Source organism: Glycine soja, chromosome 1 (genome assembly GCF_004193775.1).
Source record: "Glycine soja cultivar W05 chromosome 1, ASM419377v2, whole genome shotgun sequence".
In the NCBI taxonomy this organism is placed as follows: domain Eukaryota; kingdom Viridiplantae; phylum Streptophyta; class Magnoliopsida; order Fabales; family Fabaceae; genus Glycine; species Glycine soja.
In genome coordinates, this window is record NC_041002.1 from 31,305,719 (window position 1) to 31,315,512 (window position 9,794).

The following is a 9,794-nucleotide window of genomic DNA, read 5'->3' on the forward strand; positions in this document are numbered from 1 at the left end:
GGGTGAGCTACAACTCGCCTAGGCGAGCAAGGTTACTTCAGAGTGAAGCATCAGCTCGCATGGGCGAGCTACAAGTCCACCAAGTGCCCTTTTTTGCTATAAATAGGCGTGAGGGAGGCTGAGTAAAGGGTTGGACATTCAGTATTAAGAGAATTTGGAGAGAAATTAGAGAGAAGAAGAAGAAGAAGAGAAAAATGAGGCCGAGGTGCTATCGAATCGCGACTGTAATCGACTTCTACATCGTTCTTCGTTTGGTGTTCTTCGGTCGTCATCCGGTTAGTTTTTGTTTTAAGGATTTGGATACGATGTATGCACCCTTAGGGGTCCTCTTTTGTTTTGTTCATCTACATCTCCTTCTTCTGTCATCAATACTCTCTTTTCTTCTTGTAAAACAAATTTCAACCAATCGTTTGTGCCATAAATCATATTTTTAAAGAGATTGAAAGTTAACAAACAAAACCAAGATAAAACCAACACATAACTAACTTTTTTTTTTATATCAAATATCACTTGAGATCGTTTCAAGGTCCAATGCCTTAACGATTCTCTCCACTTTTCAAGTTTAAAAGATCATTTCAAGGTCCAACGGCTTAACGATTCTCTCCACTTTTCAAATTTAAAAGATCGTTTCAAGGTCCAACACCTTAACGATTATCTTCGCTTTTCAAAATTTAAAATATCATTTCAAGGTCCAACGCATTAAACAACTTTTTGTTCGCAATTAAAATGAATCTTTCAAAAACATAAAAATCAATTTAACACATAAACATTTAGACTTAAAGAATTACGTAGATCTGAATTCCTCATCGCACCTGAGGATACATAGGAGCAAGGGCAGCCCTCTTGTCAACCCAAAAAAAGAAAAAATATAAAAAATGAAAATAAATAATTTTGAAGTCACCTTATGCACACTCAATTAAAGGCTATCGTCCCTTGTGATGGGTGTGAGGGGTGCTATTACCTTCCCTATGCGTAAACAACTCCCGAACCCTTATTTTCAAAGTTCGCAGACCTTATTTTGGTTTTTTTTTTTCTAACGTTTCTCTCAAATAAATGTTGGTGGTGACTCCCACATGTTTTCCTTTTCGGAAGACGTTCCTTTGGCTTTTCGCTTGCACTCCCATCGAAGGGTAGGTTGCGACAATACCTTTCCACCATCAGCACCATTTTAGGGTTGCTAGACTTTTGATGCACCTAGTCAAACCATAGGTCCACAATCCGAACTCCAAGCTTGAATGTTTCTTTGCTATCATCAATAGCTCCAATCATATCAAAACTCTGAGACATGTCCCATAACAAAACTTTAATAATGAATAAGCATAATAAGGAATGCAAACAATATGATCACAAAATGTCACCTTAAACACAACAACAGTAACAAACCTTCTTCATTCAACATGTCATATGGACCAAGAAAGAAAAACAAATTCATTTAACAATCAAGTCACACTAAACATTATAGAACAACAAAAACTAACCTAAAATCCTAGAAAGAAAACGTAAAACCAAGTCTATGAATTGACTAACCAAATCCCCATAAATTACAACTCAATACAGGGGATCAAAACACCTAAACAACAAAATAGAGCATAAACCCTGTCATGTAGATAAACAAACCAAAAGCTAAATCACAACATACCTTTGCATCCATCAAGATCAATTCATGGTGCCTAGAATCCGAACTCAAAGCTTGAATGTTTGTTTGAATCATCAATAACTCCAATCATATCAAAACTCTGAGACATGTCCCACAACAAAACTTTAATGAATAAGCATAATAAGGAATGCAAACCATATGATCGCAAAATGCCACCTCAAACACAACAACATTAACAAACATTCTTCATTCAACATGTCATATGGACTAGGAAAGAAAAACAAATTCATTTAACAATGAAGTCACACTAAACATTATAAGACAACAAAAGCCAACCTAAAATCCCATAATGCAAAGCTGAAAACCAGTCTTTGAATTGAGCAAACCTAAACCCTAAACATCTAACTTCCAACTTCAGAATCCCGAGACCAAACTTCCAAAATATCAAAGCTGAAACCCAACCTTAGAACCCAGAAACGTATTTCCAGCTACATTGTAGACAGAGCATAACGTAAAACCTGAAAAACAAAACATAACAACTAATGCCCAACGTCAAAAACCCTAACCCACCACACTGACAAAATTGAAGCCCAACACCTGACATAAAAAAGGAACAAACGAAAAACCAACCTAAAAAACCCTAACCCACCCCCCATTGGTGAAATCGAAGCCCAACACACAACATCAAAGAAGAAAAAAAGAAAAACCAACATCAAAAACCCTAACACACCCCACTAGTGAAATCGAAGACCAACACCTAACATTAAACAAGAACAAACTAAAAGAACGAAAGGTAAAAACAAATAAATCTGAACACACCTTCATCATCGGTTTCATTTGAACAACAACAACAGGTCAACAATAGACAATTTTAACCAAGCACTAGCGAAATTGAAGGCTAGCATCCAACATCAAAGAAGAACAAAAGAAAAACCAACGTAAAAAACCTAACCCACCCACTGCCAAAATGGAAGCTGTGAAAAACACAACACACAACAACAACACAACACCGGCACAAAACAAAGAAACCCTAAACCCCAAAAGAAAAACCAACGTCAAAAAGCCTAACCCACCCACTGCCAAAATCGAATCCATGAAAAACACAACGAACAAGAACAACACAACACCGACATAAAACAAAGAAATGCAGAGGAGAAGAAAGGAAATATTCAAAGATTGAGAGCATAAAGGAGATTTGAGAGTAGAGCCAGCACATAAACAACACACAACACACAACACATAACAACATGGGTAACAAAGAAAACAAAAGAAGTGCATGGGGCAAGCTAATACAGAGGACCAAGCCACCTGTTGGCATTGGAGGCAAAGGGAATTTGGACATTTCAACAGCCCATTCCATTATTAAATAGATAATATATTAACTCTTTCTTTCCTTATTCTTGTGAATTTGTTAAGACTGTTTATTATTCATTTTCCTTTTCTTACCCTTTGATCATTTCATTATGAAACCAATTGAGTTTCCTGAATTAGCCGATAAATTCAAACCAAGCCCAAATGAAGACTCTACGGAGGCATGTGGAGATGGACCTTTAAACTCCAATAGGGCCAAATAACCAAGGCCCATTCGCATCAAGAGAGCTCCATAGTGGTTGGATAATTACAAGAGGAAGTGAAAATGAGTGATTTAGGAATTTATTATTTTAGATATTTTTCCTATTATTAACATTGCCATTACCTACTTTATGATGGAAGATTATCTTATCTGTTAGCTATTAAGAATAGATCTTGTGCCACCTAACAATCGATTCGTAAATCTTGGGATGTATCCATCTATAAAGTTTCATTGATTGAATAAACAAGTAGAGAATTGAAAACCCAAATTTAGCTTATTGTAATTTATCCTCTCTAAAGTTCCTCCTACTCTAGAGGATATTCTAACCTTTATCATTTGGTGCTTTCTTTGGTCACTATGCCTCCTTCTAAAATCAAAAACCCTGACAAAGTTCCTAATGAAGTCATGTATCAGATGAAGGATATGCAAGCCCACATGGATCAACAATATGCCTTAGTGTCCACTAAACTACCCCTTTTCTTAAGCAATTTTAGCTTGCCACCCTGCAATCCTCGTCCAATCAACCTCGGGTGGGTCCAAACAGCTAAAGTATTGCTACAACCATTCAATGGTACCAATCCTGATGTAGCTCCACGTGGAGCTTGTAGACCATGGATCTTGTTCATCAATGGAGTCTTTTGCTTTATGAAGATCAATGGCAGCGGAATGGAGAAGGAAGAAAGATGATTGGAGACACCACTTCAAGGAGAAGATGAGTCAAGAACAAGCTAACCACCATAAGAAGCCATGGATAAGAGCTTGAAGGTAGGAGAAGATGAGTGGAGGGAGAAGGAGAGAAGGAGCACAAAATTTTATGCCTCAAATGAGGTTTGAACTTTGAAGTGTGTTAGTCGCCTTATACGACTAACTTTTGTATAGAAATCATTTTCCAAAACTTGTATAGTTCCCCAATTTATGGTTATTTTGCAGTAATCTTGTAAATAAATCTTGTTTTATGATTAAAGCTGTCTCCAAAACATTTCCATTGGATTTAATGATGAAATCTGTGCATTTTTAGCTGAAAAGAGGTGAAGTTTGAAGTGCAAAAAGTAGCAGTTGGGCTAAGCGCGCATCCACTGTTAAGCGCAGCTTCAACATGCTTAGCGCGAAGGAGATCTGTGCACTAAGCGCAGCTGGTGTCTTCAGCCAGGCTCAGCGCAAGACTGGCACTAAGCCCAAACCCACTTACTCGCGCTAAGCACGAGGGTGGCGCTAAGCGCAACGTCACGATTTCAGAGCCTATTTAAAGCCTGTTCTGTACAGAATTAGGGCACACACTTTTGACATTCTTTTGCTCAGACTTGTGCACACTATTCCAGAGTGCCTATTTCGAGAAAAGAGCCCTAGAAGCAGCAAGAGGAGCAGCTTGTGCATTGAAGCCTAGGTTAGGATTTCTTTGTAATGGCTGGCTAAACACCATAGTTGGGGAATTCTAATGAACAACTGATGTAAATACTTAATATCTAATTGATTACGTTTTTTGTGTTCAATGCTTAATGTTTGTATGCTTTTGGTCTGATCATCCATTTGTGTACATAGTTAGGTGACTTTAGCATTGGGAAATGTACTGTTGCCTTAGAGCTTGATTGAAGCAGGATCAAAACTTAGTCTTACAAGAGGGATCTGCGGATTAAGTTTTGGTTTTAATTATGTTGTTACAATAATGCTGTTTAGTCTAGGTCTAGTCTTACAAGAGGGATCTGTGGACGAAGCTTTGGCTAAATTAGGCTAAACTTTTGTAAGCTGCTTGAGTTGAGTCTAGTCTTACAAGAGGGATCTGCGGATGAAACTTAGTTTAAGTTAGTCTAAACCCAAGAGGGCCATCTAAATTGAGCTTAGTCCAACAAGAGGGATTTGAGGACGAAGCTTGGATTGATTTGGTCTGACGAGGATCGAGGTTTAGTAATTTAGGCTACAACATAGAACACAAAGCATGATTGATTAGAGAAATATATTTATATGCATTAGCTTGTTTGTTAGAAAGACCCAACATTTCTACCTACTGCTCTCACTTTTACTTACCTTGCATTTTATAGTTTTTAGCATAAAGGTTTAGTTTAAATTCTGTTTGAAATTATCAATCATACATGTTCTCTCAACAATGCTTCATTTATGAACTTAACTCAGGCTAACATTAGTTCCCTGTGTTCAATACTCAGATTCATCCGTTTTAATTTTTAAATACTTGATGATCCGGTGTGCTTTCCGGCAAACCGGGTTTCCCATGAATATATGTGTACGAAGAAAAAGTGGAACAAAAAGTAACCGCAGGGGAAATCCAACAAAGTGTAATTCTCAAATGATCAAAGTTCAAAAAATGAGCACACAAGGCCTCTATTTATAGCCTAAGTGTCACACAAAATTGGAGGAAAATTTGAATTTCTATTCAAATTTCACTTGAATTTGAATTTGAATTTGTGGAGCCAAATTTGGAGCCAAAATTTCACTAATTATGATTAGTGAATTGTAGCTATGGTTCAGCCCACTAATCCAAGATCAAGTCCAAGATTCTCCACTAAGTGTGCTTAGGTGTCATGAGGCATGTAAAGCATGAAGGACATGCACAAAGTGTGACTATATGATGTGACAATGAGGTGTAGTAAGCAAATTCTCACCTCCCCTTAGGAAGGTCCAAAATTTAATTGGATTGGGCTTCTACCAATTCAATTAAACTTCTCTCCCAACACACACACATCAAATAGTGCACTTAATGCATGTGAAATTATGAAACTACACCTAGTACAAAAACTAGTCTAGGTGCCCTAAAATACAAGGGCTGGAAAATCCTACATTACTAGGGTACCCTCCCTTCACTATGGAGCCCTAAATACAAGGCTAAAAAATAATGAAACCTTAATCTAATATGTAAAGATAAGTGGGCGCATGCTTAGCCCATGGCCCCAAAGTCTACCCTAAGGCTCATGAGAACCCTAGGACTTTCTCCTGCATCTTTGGCCCAATCTTCTTGGAGTCTTCTATCCAATGCCCTTGGGGGGTAGGATTGCATAATTCCTTCCCCCTTGAAAAGGATTTGACCTCAAATCTAGAGGTTCTTGAAACTCCAGGCTTCTTCCCTCAACACCTGTAAAAAGAATAAAAATATATATATTAGTGGTGTTTGGTATGTTGGAGTAGGGTAAGGTCTGAAAACCCCTTTCTTGGGCGTCTTCCCATGAGGGAACATGGTTCCTCACCAATTCAATGAGTCGTGCTACAAATATATAAAAATATGGGACAAACCTTTGGTAAAAGTTTGTTAAGTCATGGAAGCCCTAAATTTTTCTTATACTTGGTGGAGTGAGTCACTCAGGAATGACTTTTATTCTCTTAGGGTTGGTGAGAACCCCTTGATCACTATTTAAAAAGTTAAGCAAAGTAATACAATAAAAGAAACCTTTTTCTATATTTTCATGTTGATTATTCCTACCAAAAAGTACGGAAAACCTAAGGTATCCCATATAAGCACCTAAGTTTGTATTGAAACTAAAAATAAGAACAAACCTTCCTAAAAAGTTCCTATGTACACAAATCATGAAGATGTTGGGTGCATGAGTGATTTTACAAAAGAGGGTTGCACCACTCAACACATTCATCATACCACATATTTTAGGGATTTGGTGCCTAATAATACCTATTTTGGGCACCAACAAAGTACAAGGATTTAAGCTCTTAGGAACCAAACCCTCATCCAACAACTTCTTTACTTGAGGAATAACCTCCAGCCCATGAGGTGTGGCAGTGCTAACAAGTGTCTTTTTACAAAGGAGAAAATTTGGAGGTTGTCTAAGAGGGAAAGTTTCTTTAATGGTTGTCTTTATTGCAAAATGACTTTCCTTCTTAGCTAACCTCTTGGAGGAGACACTTACCTCCTTAACCATTAAAAGTTGTCCTTCTTCTTGGGGATAGATTTCTTCACTAGATTCTTCTCCTTTTGCTTCTTCACTTTCACTAGAGGAAGGTGCAGTAGTAGCCTCATCTTGGCTACTATAAATGTCTTGGCCCCTCATAATCATGGTTTTCTTGGTGGGGCATTGAGAAGTAATGTGTCCTCTTCCAAGACATTTAAAACACTTTATAGAGCTAGTCTTCTCCTGCATACTAGCCTTAGGGGGTTGCTTTTCTATTGTCTTCCCCTTATCATCTTTAGGCTTAGAAGGTGCCACTCCGAAGATTCCTTGACCTTTTTCTTTCTTACGATAGGAGTGAGAGCCATAAGATTTTTAAGTAGACTTTCTTTTAAGTTGTTGCTCTACCCTTATTTCTCAATCTAGGTAAGCCTCTACATTGTCTTTCTCGTGGAAGTATGAGAGGTTAATGTTAGCCTCTTGAGGCTTTCTTTCCTTTTCTCTCCTTTGGGAGTGAGGTCTAAGATGTGACCTATGCCTTCCTTCACAATAGTCACGAAGTTCTTGACTTAGGCTCTTGCAAGAGTCATGACTACTATAGGAGGCATGTTTTTCTTTTCTTAATTCTTTTAGTATTTTCCGTCTTTCTTCCTCTCTTATTTGTTCTCTCTCATCTTAATTTATTTCTACCCTCTCTTTTCCTTTTTTTTTCTTTCTAGTTTTTCTTTCCATAACTTGAGGGAACTCAATTCATCTAAAGATTCTAGATAGAGGGTCCTTATGACTAGTACCCTCACCATTAACACTAAATGAATGATGACTCATGTTGGTTCCTAAGTTGTGGTTCTTTCTTGTTGGGGGTTTGCAAAAGGTAAAAGCTAGGGTTCAAAAGAACTCAAGATAAGCGTGATAAGCAAGAAGAAAGTATTATGCAATAACAAGATAAACTAGGCATGACTAGTAAAGAAGATAAGCTAAGAAAGTAAGCAAGAAATTAAAGTGCAAGAAATGTAAACTAGGCGGATCCTAAGAGTGTTTGGATGACCACATTTAAGGTTCCCAAAAAAACACTCACTATCCTAAGGGAAAATTGCCTAAAATTATTACACACAAATGGAAGTTTGGTAACCTATTGGAGGCTCCCAACACACTTCGAATGAAAGGCCTTTTTGTTACAAAACTTGGAAGCAATAAAGGTAAGTAAATTGCCAATTACAAAATTACAAAACGGTCCTCAATTTTGGTGGTTGTTCTCTCTTGGTGATTCACTCAATTTGAAGTGATTCTTAGTCCAATAACTCTTAAGGTGGTTGGCCCCTTGCTACTTGACTCAAGTTCTCCAATTGATGGCACCAATCCTCCTTTCCAATTCCTTATATGGCAACTCACAAACAAGGAAACAAAGAGACAAATAATAACCAAAGACCAAAAATGAAATGAAAGATAAACCAATAGATTTTTAAAAATACAAAATTTCAAGGATTATTCAACAATTAAAGCAATGAAAAGCACACAAAAGCAAGCTAGGACTCCAAGAGAAACCGAGAATGGCTCTATAGTAGAGTAAAAAAAACTAAAAAAAAAACTGAAGAAACCTCTAGTTTTTGCACTTTTTTTCACACTACTTTTCAATTGAAATTTCAGAACTAATATTGGTATAAAATAGGCACCAATTATAGAAAAAATTTCGAGCCAAAACAACAAGCACACTTCCCTTTCACTTTTTTTTCCTGGACACTGATTTTCCTGCCAACTTGTGTGATTTTTAGTATTTTTTCTTTTATCCAAATCACTTGGTTCTTTTTTCCTAATTTTGTTCCAGATTTATAGAAAATTAAGTAAAGATTTACGCTCAAAATTATCAGTGACCAAGTCCTAGTAATTTTTTCAAATTCGTATGTTCAAGCTGCCAGCACCAGCGATTTCAACCTAGAAATCAAGAGTAGTGTTTATGTTGCTTAAGGCTTGGATAATTACAATTTGTGTTTGATTATGCTCAAATGTCTTGAATAACACAATTCAATAGAGCTTAAGACTTATTTTGATTCACAAATCCAGCCACAACTCAGCACCACAACGCAATTTCTTCATAGGCATCATATAGGAAACTTAGAAAACAAAATAAAGTTCAACAAGACTACTTCTAGGAATTGATTTAGAACATGTTATGAACTAAATAACATGCATGAATTAGACTCAAAATTAAAAAAATAGGCTAAGAATGACAAGAATACATGAATAAATGTATCTAAAATTCGATCAACAAAATCAAAATTCAACGCAAACTTAGAACATAATGTGACAATTATTATGACTAAACATGACTCTAAGACAACATGGATTAAGTGATTTACACTTAGATTTTTTTTGTTTGTTTTCTAATCAATATTTTGGAATAAAATTTTGATCTAAAGGTTCAGCACAAGAAGATTATGACTGAAAAATGATAGAACCTAAAATCAACACAAAAACATGATTCAAGAGTAGATCTATAAAATTTGAAACATAGAAATGCAAGAACAAGTGTAGATCTAAGATTTAATCGGTTTATTTTTTTGAATCTACTCTAAACAGAACCAAACCACAAGACAATGGAGGATATACATGGAGAATAAGATGAAGAACAAGGAATTAAAGTGGATTGACCGAACAAAAAGATAGAGTAAGCAAAATAATATCACTTAGATGAAGATGCTCTTGATACCACATGATGTAGCTCTTATGTGGAGCTTGTAGGCCTTGGATCTTCTTCATCAATGGAGTCATTTGATTCTTGAAG